Here is a 10,881-nt window from a genome sequence, read left to right as displayed (position 1 = left end):
ATTTGTGAATGTATTAAAACAGTTTTCACATGTGCAGTGTACACTTATCGGTGGATTACTGTTGCAGCGATGCCTGTGCTCAACGTCAGGTTTTCACATTTCGAGGATTGTGCTCTGGTGTGAAGAAGCCTTGAAGTGTGTCTTGTAAGTCAGTCATTGAACTGAAACTAATTCACGGATGCCTCTGAGTAGGACATTTTATAGTCGAATGTACTCTGTAAATACGCCTCTGTAAATATTGCACACTATGGAACTGCAGTCTCACAACATTAAGCTCACGACGACAGCTGTGACGGCATAGGAGTCTTATCATTAGCTGCTGCAGATGTATAAAGATTTGGAGACATTATTTTAGATGCAGAAAAGCCAAATTCCAGCATAGCCTCACATCAGCCCCACACTATCCCGGAATTTAATTCCATTTATTTCACCTCAGAATCCTACACGTGGAACTGGTCACTGTTAACTGATGCACTTAAGTTCATTCAGTGTAGGTAACAAGATTAGGCCACCACTTCATTATAACGGTCCTTTGTACTATTTAAGTCTTAAATCGACAGCCGGCCTGTGTGGCCGTGCGGTTCTAGGCGCTTCAGTCTGCAACCACGTGACCGCTCCGGTCGCAGGTTCGAATCCTGCCTGGGGCATGGATGTGTGTGATGTCCTTAGGTTAGTTAGGTTTAATTAGTTCTAAGTTCTAGGCGACTGATGACCTCAGAAGTTAAGTCGCATAGTGCTCAGAGCCATCTTAAATCGACCATACAGCTTCAACACGATAACACAGTTCACTAAGAGTAGTGACTGGCGTATTGTGATGAGTCAGTTGCTCAGCCTCCATTGACCAGACGTTTTCAGTTGGTGAGACATCTGGAGAATGTGCTGGCCAGGGCAGCAGTCGAACATTTTCTGTATCCAGAAAGGCCCGTACAGGACCTGCAACATGCGGTCGTGCATTATCCTGCTGAAATGTAGGGTTTCGCAGGGATCGAATGAAGGGTACAGCCACGGGTCGTAACACATCTGAAATGTAACGTCCACTGTTCAAAGTGCAGTCAGTGCGAACAAGAGGTGGCCGAGACGTGTAACCAATGGCACTCCATATTATCACGCCGGGTGATACGCCAGTATGGCGATGACGAATACACGTTTCCAATGTGCGTTCACCGCGATGTCGCCAAACACGGATGCGACCATCATGATACTGTAAATAGAACCTGGATTCATCCGAAAAAATGACGTTTTGCCATTCGTGCAGCCAGGTTCGTCGTTGAGTACACCATCGCAGGCGCTCCTGTCTCTGATGCACCGTCAAGGATAACCGCAGCCATGGTCTCCGAGCTGATAGTCCATGCTGCTCCAAACGTCTTCGAACTGTTCGTGCAGATGGTTGTTGTGTTGCAAACGTCCCCATCTGTTGACTCAGGGATCGAGACGTTGCTGCACTATCCGTCGCCATGCGGATAAGATGCCTGTCATCTCGACTGCTAGTGATACGAGGCCGTTGGGATCCAGCACGGCGTTCCGTATTACCCTTCTGAACCCACCGATTCCATATTCTGCTAACAGTCATCGGATCTCGACCAACGCGAGCAGCAATGTCGCGATACGATAAACCGCAATCGCGATTGGCTACAATCCGACCTTTATCAAACTCGGAAAAGTTATGGTACGCATTTCTCCTCCTTACTCGAGGCATCACAACAACGCTTCACCAGGCAACGCCGGTCAAGTGCTGAGTGTGTTTGAGAAATCGGTTGGAAACTTTCCTCATGTCAGCACGTTGGAGGTGTCGCCACCGGCGCCAACCTTGTGTGAATGCTCCGAAAAGCTAATCATTTGCATATCACAGCATCTTTTTCCTGTCGGTTAAATTTCGCGTCCGTAGCACGTAATCTTCGTGGTGTAGCAATTTTAATGTCCAGTACATACATATGCCCTGAATCATTTCTGTTGTTGCAATATCTGAGTGTACTGACATTTATTGTTCAACATAATGAACTAAACATAACATAAAAGGAAAAAAAGATATTTATATATAACCTTAGAGACGCTTACCTTAAAATTAACACTCGGTTTTTGTCTATTCAAGTAAGTGTTAGTCTGCCGAAATAGATTCTATCTTTTTGAAGCACCCTGTAGTTTGCATAGAGAGAGAGAGAGAGAGAGAGAGAGAGAGAGAGAGAGAGAGAGAGAGAGACTGAGTATTGCAGTATCGCTAGTGAATACTGGTTATTCGGTGCTATAAACGCGCTTCCTCCACTCGCCAGTGGCAGCAAGGAACGAATAGCGAGCGAAAATTCAGGTTTCGGGATCGAGCACTGGGCGCACTCCCACCGCACATACTCTTCCACCGCATCTACATCAGCAGCTGTACGAGCAGCAGATGTTTAAAACAGGCGACGACAAGGAACGCGTTTCAGCCCCACTGGCGCAGTAGCAACCAAAAAACAAAGTAAAAATACAGTGTTCAGCCAGCCAGTGCAAAAGGCTTCTCGGTAGAGATTCGCTCACAGCTGCGGTCGAGTGCGCCCTCGCGGTTCCGTTGTGGGAATGCGCGATGCCGCTCAGCGCCTGCTGAATTTTTGACGTTGCTCTCAAGAATTCAGCAGCAGACGCTCCGTTGTGAGACGCCACATGATTCCCTGGATGAACAGATAGGTCCTCGGAAGAAAAACAAAATCGGCGAAGATACCGCGCCCAGAGATTGTGCTACCAGTCTATCTGCACTCCGATCATGTCCCGGAATTTGTGAGGAGTTTACGCAGCCATCTTTTTCACCAGAAGGAGCAGTTAGGTATTCTACATTTTAAAAAAGGAACACTACACTAGCAATGGTGAATCCGTTGGCTGGGCTGAATTCGACACGCCTAGACCAGCACTGAAGACGAACCTTATCTCTGACCATCTGCCCTGCCCTGTGCAACACAGCCTTATGTTCAGTAACGAGCACTTCTTCTTCTTCTTCTTAAAGTCACATCATAAGACTGCATGTGACGTCCTTAAAGGAGCTCGCCAGCTACATGTTTGCTCTTCTGGCACGCATCATCTATCCCTCTTCTAATGGACAGACACTCACAGTACTGGAACGAAGGGGGAATGAGCACAGTTTTGACAGCTGATTGATTTATGACCTTAACCTACTGTTATGCTAATTGATTTATGACCCCAATCAATTAGTGTAACAATAGGTTAAGGTCATAAATCAGTCAGCTACCAAAACTGCGTTCATACCCACTTCCATCCAATACTGGCAGTAGTCGGTCTGTGTTTGTTCCGCCGGCCGGGGTGGCCGAGCGGTTCTAGGCGCTACAGTCTGGAACCGCGCGACCGCTACGGTCGCATGTTCGAATCCTGCCTCGGGCATGGATGTGTGTGATGTCCTTAGGTTAGTTAGGTTTAAGTAGTCTCAGTTCTATGGGACTGATGACCTCAGCAGTTAAGTCCCATAGTGCTCAGAACCATTTTTGTGTGTTTGTTCCGGCACTCTTTTGATTAAATTAGCATATCAATTTGATGTCAAAAGAGGGCCAGAACGAACATTAGCATATCAATTTCATATCAAAAGAGCGCCAGAACGAACATAGCCTCACTTCTACCTACACCTAATTTTTTACTGGTTTTCACTTTGAGAAGGTCTTTTCTCACAAACAGTTTTATGGTTCAAATGGCTCTAAGCACTAGACTTAACATCTGAGGTCCCCTAGACTTAGAACTACTTAAACCTAACTAACCTAAGGACATCACACACATCCATGCCCGAGGCAGGATTCGAACCTGCGACCATTGCAGCAGCGCGCTTCCAGACTGAAGCGCCTAGAATCGCTCGGCCACAGCGGCCGGCAGACAGTTTAATGTTGTTGATATTTTCGATCTTACATTTGACATTTGAAGAGTTATCAACTTTATGCTGTTACAAAGAGCTAATGCAAGATTACTTTGCGTGTGTGCAGAAACGCGTTTTCGTTCTCAGCACTGGACGATTCCACTCATCTGTTGTGAAGGGTTGGCCGCCATCAGTTGCCTATCGCCTACTGAGCTGTGAGCTTCATCTTTTATGAACGAAACAGTCTCTCTTCCTATATTTAGTAATGTACTGTGCAAAGTTCGAATAGTTACCTGACTCTTTGGTCGGTTCTTGGTGAATGTGAATGTCGTGTGACTAGGGCCTCCCGTCGGATAGACCGTTCGTCGGGGGCAAGTCTTTCGATTTGACGCCAATTCGGCGTCGATGGGGATGAAATGATTATGATTAGGACAACACAACACGAAGTCTCTGAGCGGAGAAAATCTCCGAACCAGCCGGGAACCGAACCCGGGCCCTTAGGATTGACATTTTGTCGCGCTGACCACTCAGCTACCGGGGGCGGACGGTTCTTAGTATAATAACACACAAGCAGGATAGCGCGTTTCATTTATTAATTCGAACAGTTTTCGATGAAAACTAGGGGCCGTTCTGAGTTTCAATATGGTGTATGTTAGCTCACATATTGCTGCTTATGAAATGGAGCTAACATATTAAATTTTTCTTTAAAATTGACACGATATGAATATCTGTCACCGGTCTTGAGAAAATGTATTTTATGTAGTGTACTCACTTCCGATTATGCGCGCAAACGATAGAATGGAAATGAAACATTCATAACAACCCTCACCTCTCATGCTGAGGTACCGAAACAAACTTTTAGCAAAATGATAGCATACAAAGCTGAAAGCACTTTAGCATACAGCTAACATGTGAAACTTCATGTACTGCAATCTGCAAGTGACTACATTTTTTTTTTTTTCAATGAACTAACGAAATTCTTTGAAGGGCCATCAATACCTGGTGAAAGGAGAATTACTATGGGTTTGTAAGAATATAAAGGAAACAATCACGCTTTTATTTTTATACCGAGCATGAGATTTTCATAAGTTATTGACTTTCATTGGCCTGTATTGTTTGATTAATAGTACACTGTTTCAATATTATGTCACCATTGCAACTGCATTAGAATGTTAGTCAGGTTAAATTGTGAAAATACCCAGTGCTTTGGGGAAAGAAGTTAATTTTACATGCCACCAAGACAAAATGAAAAATATTTATAAGACAGGCGACAATAATAATCGCTTCCTCTGTTCCAGTTTCAATGTAATCCTGTACTCATTGTTTTTTTTAATAACAAACGGTTGAGTTGTCCAATTATTTGTCATATTGGTATAACCCATTACTACGGTCGCTAGTTGTAGCTTGCAAGTTCTGCGAGACAGGCATTTGAAGGTTTAAACTGTAGATCTACACCTTCCCTATTGCAAGGCCCCGTCTGCACTGGAACCTCTCTCGCTGTCACTGTACCACCCCCTAACATGCTGTCTGCACTGCTAGGGACCATGCAATATTGCATCCGCTCTAGTTAAATATAGGCTTCATTTCCTTGGGGCTCGGCTATATTCAAAACGTAGGCATCTCTCTCGTATTGTTCAGTTGACGAGCTACTATGTAACGTATTCAGGTACGAAGAGTTGTCTCTGGAAATGGGTCTGACTTGTGATTTGCGAGGGGCGATCAATGAGTAATGCAATATACACTACTGGCGATTAAAATTGTTACACCTAGAAAAAATGAAGATGATAAACGGGTATTCACTGGACAAATATACTAGAACTGACATGTGATTACATTTTCACGCAATTTGGGTGCATAGATCCTGAGAAATCAGTACCCAGAACAACCACCTCTCGCCGTAATAACGGCCTTCATACGCCTGGGCATTGAGTCAAACAGAGCTTGGATGGCGTGTACAGGTATAGCTGCCCATGCAGCTTCAACACGATACGACAGTTCATCAAGAGTAGTGACTGACGTATTGTGAGGAGCCAGTTGCTCGGCCACCATCGACCAGATGTTTTCAGTTGGTGAGACATCTGGAGAATGTGCTGGTCAGGGCAGCAGTCGAACACTTTCTGTATCCAGAAAGGTACGTACAGGACCTGTAACATGCGGTCGTGCATTATCCTGCTGAAATGTAGGGTTTCGCATGGATCGAATGAAGGGTGCAGCCACGGATCGTAACACATCTGAAATGTAACGTCCACTGTTCGAAGTGCAGTCAGTGCGAACAAGAGGTGGCCGAGACGTGTAACCAATGGCACCCCACACCATCACGCCGGGTGATACGCCAGTATGGCGATGACGAAACACACTTCCAATGTGCGTTCACTGCGATGTCGCCAAACACGGATGCAAACATCATGATTCTGTAAACAGAACCTGGATTCATCCGAAAAAATGACGTTTTGCCATTCGTGCACCCAGGTTCGTCGTTGAGTACACCATCGCAGGCGCTCCTGTCTGTGATGCGGCGTCGAGAGTAACTGAAGCCATAGTCTCCGAGCTGATAGTTCATGCTGCTGCAAACGTCGTCGAACTGTTCGTGCACATTGTTGTTGTCTTGCAAATGTCACCACCTGTTCACTCATGGTTCGAAACATGGCTTGTACGATCCGTTACAGCCATGCGGATAATATGCCTGTCATCTCGAATGCTAGTGATACGAGGCCGTTGGGATCCAGCACGGCGTTCTGTATTACACTCCTGAACCCACCGATTCCATATTCTGCCAACAGTCATTGGATCTTGACCAACGCGAGCAGCAATGTCGCGATACGATAAACCGCAATCGCGACAGGCTACAATCCGACCTTTAGCAAAGTCGGAAACGTGATGGTACGCATTTCTCCTCCTTACACGAGGCATCACAACAACGTTTCACCAGGCAACGCCGGTCAACTGCTGTTCGTGTATGAGAAATCGGTTGGAAACTTTCCTCATGTCAGCACGTTGTAGGCGTCGCCACTAGCGCCAACCTTGTGTGAATGCTCTGAAAAGCTAATCATTTGCATATGACAGCATCTTCTTCCTGTCGGTTAAATTTCGCGTCTGTAGCACGACATCTTCGTGGTATAGCAATTTTAATGGCCAATAGTGTATTTTTTTTCTCGGCCAGTTTCGGTGGAAAAAATGCGGAATTTGTTGTGGTACATCGTAGAATATTCTCGCTTTAGCATCTGAGTTTCATCAGATTCCGACAAGTGGCGGCGCTATACATAGCCTCCAAAATGGCGTCTGTAATGGACGTGCGTTCCAAGCAGAAAACTTTCATTGAGTTTCTTTTGGTGGAAAACCGGAGCATCGCAGATATTCAGAGAAGGTTGCAGAACGTGACGAAATAAATCTCGGGTGAACAGCCTGGTATGAGTGTGCGCAGGACACAATCGACCACGTTGTCATCATCAGGTACGCTGCAGAACCTTTTAGTGACCTGCCAGTGAACAAAAGAACAGTGAGTCATTGGATGAGGGGTCTGTCATCATTGTAACAAGGTCGTGCAAACCCTATCCAGTCTCCCGCATGCCGGTCAGCGGCACACAGCTGTGACTCCTGCAATACTGGAATGTGTGGGCACTCTCATTCGAGATGATCGATGGATGCAGACGAACTTCTCCTTCTCCGTGACAACACAAGGCCTCACACACTTTACTGAACTGTGTCTCATCCATCATCCAACCCACAGCTCAAAACTCGCATCACCCGACTTCCATGTGTTTCACCCAATGAAGGATGCATTCCGCGTGTAGTAGTACGTGGATGATTGAGAGTTTATTGATGGAGCAGGACGTTAGGTCCATCGTCGACCAGTAGAATGGTACCATGCAGGCATACAGACCCTCCCAGTAAGGTGGCGTAATGCCGTCGCATTGAATGGAGATTATGTTGAAAAATAGTGTTTAGTAGCCAAAAGAGCGGGGAATAATGTGGTGTATTGGAAACCTGTAAAAAAACTAACCCGTTTTCATGAAAGAAAAAAAGCGTTGCGCTAGTTACTGAATGCTCTTTATTTTTTCCTAGTATTTAACTAACCCGCGCTTTTCTTTTTGCTTTCAAGCAGATCATCTGATGATGATATGCTAAGACGAAACTGGCAATGACACTATCTGCATGTACCTCAACTGAAAAATACAATAAACGAATTTCGTTACAAAATGGTCACTGTGTCGCCCTTAGACAGTATGGTTAGTCTGTGTCAGTCTACCGTCTGGATCCTTTATAGACAACTAAGCTTTTTTGTTGGGATCTCGTATTACGTTCAGCCCACTCGTTATGTCGTTATTTGGAGTATGGTCTGAGATTAGATTAGAGTTTAACATCGCGTCGACAACAGCGATCTGTGAAACTAAGTCTTTTGTCATTCCTCAGAAACATACTGCTTAAACTTTGTTCTTACTAACTTAGCTAGCTCACCAAGTACTGATCCATGTTCCAGTACCATACAGTATTACTGAAACTGCAGTACATATGGATGTGTGTGTGTGTGTGTGTGTGTGTGTGTGTTAGGGTGTAACTCTGGATCACTTCTAGCGATTTGCACCCAACTTCGAGAAAGACAGCCACCGTCTGGGACACTTCTTATGTTTCTATATACTGGTAAACATAAAATATGAGCCAGACAGTGTCCATCTCTCTTCATTATATTAAAATCGTTCACGATGCCCTCAGACATTATGTATACAATTATGAATCCAGCTTGGTACACATATGACTTATTACTCGGAAAAGTACCATCCCTTAAGGATAGAAATAAGGATGGAAGAACTGACGTGTAAAAATAAGCCCAGATCTGAAACACTTTGAGAACTTTAAACAAACGTTGTACAACATGTTTTTGTTGTTGTGGTCTTCAGTCCTGAGACTGGTTTGATGCAGCTCTCCACGCTACTCTATCCTGTGCTAGCTTCTTCATCTCCCAGTACTTACTGCAACCTACGTCCTTCTGAATCTGCTTAATGCATTCATCTCTTGGTCTCCCTCTATGATTTTTACCCTCCACACTGCCCTCCAATGCTGAATTGGTGATCCCTTGATGCCTCGGTCCCTTTTTCTTGTCAAGTTGTGCCACAAACTCCTCTTCTCCCCAATTCTATTCAATACCTCCTCATTAGTTATGTGATCTACCCATCTAATCTTCAGCATTCTTCTGTAGCACCACATTTCGAAAGCTTCTATTCTCTTCTTGTCCAAACTACTGATCGTCCATGTTTCACTTCCATACATGGCTACACTCCATACAAATACTTTCAGAAACGACTTCCTGACACTTAAATCAATACTCGATGTTAACAAATTTCTCTTTTTCAGAAACGCTTTCCTTCCCATTGCCAGTCTACATTTTATATCCTCTCTTCTTCGACCATCATCAGTTATTTTGCTCCCCAATCGTCGTTTTGCTTTTGTTGATGTTCATCTTATATCCTCCTTTCAAGACACTGTCCATTCCATTCAACTGCTCTTCCAAGTCCTTTGCTGTCTCTGACAGAATTACAATGTCGTCGGCGAACCTCAAAGTTTTTATTTCTTCTCCATGGATTATAATATCTACTCCGAATTTTTCTTTTGTTTCCTTTACTGCTTGCTCAATATACAGATTTAATAACATCGGGGAGAGGCTACAACCCTGTCTCACTCCTTTCCCAACCACTGCTTCCCATTCATGCCCCTGGACTCTTATAACTGCCATCTGCTTTCTGTACAAATTGTAAATAGCCTTTCGCTCCCTGTATTTTACCCCTGCCACCTTTAGAATTTGAAAGAGAGTATTCTAGTCAACATTGTCAAAAGCTTTCTGTAAGTCTACAAATGCTAGAAACGTAGGTTTGCCTTTCCTTAATCTTTCTTCTAAGATAAGTCGTAAGGTCAGTATTGCCTCACGTGTTCCAATACTTCTACGGAATCCAAACTGATCTTCCCCAAGGTTGGCTTCTACTAGTTTTTCCATTCGTCTGCAAAGAATTCGCGTTAGTACTTTGCAGCTGTGGCTTATTAAACTGATTGTTCGGTAATTTTCACATCTGTCAACACCTGCATTCTTTGGGATTGGAATTATTCTATTCTTCTTGAACTCTGAGGGTATTTCGCCTGTCTCATACATCTTCCTCACCAGATGGTAGAGTTTTGTCAGGACTGGCTCTCCCAAGGCCGTCAGTATTTCTAATGGAATGTTGTCTACACCCGGGGCCTTGTTTCGACTCAAGTCTTTCAATGCTCTGTCAAACTCTTCACGCAGTATTGTATCTCCCATTTCGTCTTCATCTACATTCCCTTCCATTTCCAGAATATTGTCCTCAAGTACGTCGCCCTTGTATAGACCCTCTATATACTCCTTCCACCTTTCTGCTTTCCCTTCTTTGCTTAGAACTGGGTTTCCATCTGAGCTCTTAATATTCATACAAGCAGTTCTCTTTTCTCCAAAGGTCTCTTTAATTTTCCTGTAGGCAGTACCTATCTTACCCCTAGTGAGATAATCCTCTACATCCTTACATTTGTCCTCTAGCCATCCCTGCTTAGCCATTTTGCACTTCCTGTCGATCTCATTTTTGAGACGTTTGTATTCTTTTTTGCCTGCTTCATTTACTGCATTTTTATATTTTCTCCTTTCATCAATTAAATTCAGTATTTCTTCTAGCCCTCCTCTTCTTACCTACCTGATCCTCTGCTGCCTTCACTACTTCATCCCTCAGAGCTACCCATTCTTCTACTACTGTATTTCTTTCCCCCATTTGTGACAATTGTTCCCTTATGCTCTCCCTGAACCTCTGTACAACCTCTGGTTTAATCAGTTTGTCCAGATCCCATCTCCTTAAATTCCCAACTTTTTGCAGTTTCTTCAGTTTTAATCTACAGCTCATAACCAATAGATTGTGGTCAGAGTCCACATCTGCCCCTGGAAATGTCTTACAATTTAATAGCTGGTTCCTAAATCTCTGTCTTACCATTGTATAATCTATCTGATACCTCCTAGTATTTCCAGGATTCTTCCATGTGTACAACCTTCTTTTATGATTCTTGAA

The sequence above is a fragment of the Schistocerca americana genome, chromosome 3 (assembly GCF_021461395.2).
Source record: "Schistocerca americana isolate TAMUIC-IGC-003095 chromosome 3, iqSchAmer2.1, whole genome shotgun sequence".
NCBI lineage: Eukaryota > Metazoa > Arthropoda > Insecta > Orthoptera > Acrididae > Schistocerca > Schistocerca americana.
Note: the sequence above shows the minus strand (reverse complement) of the source record.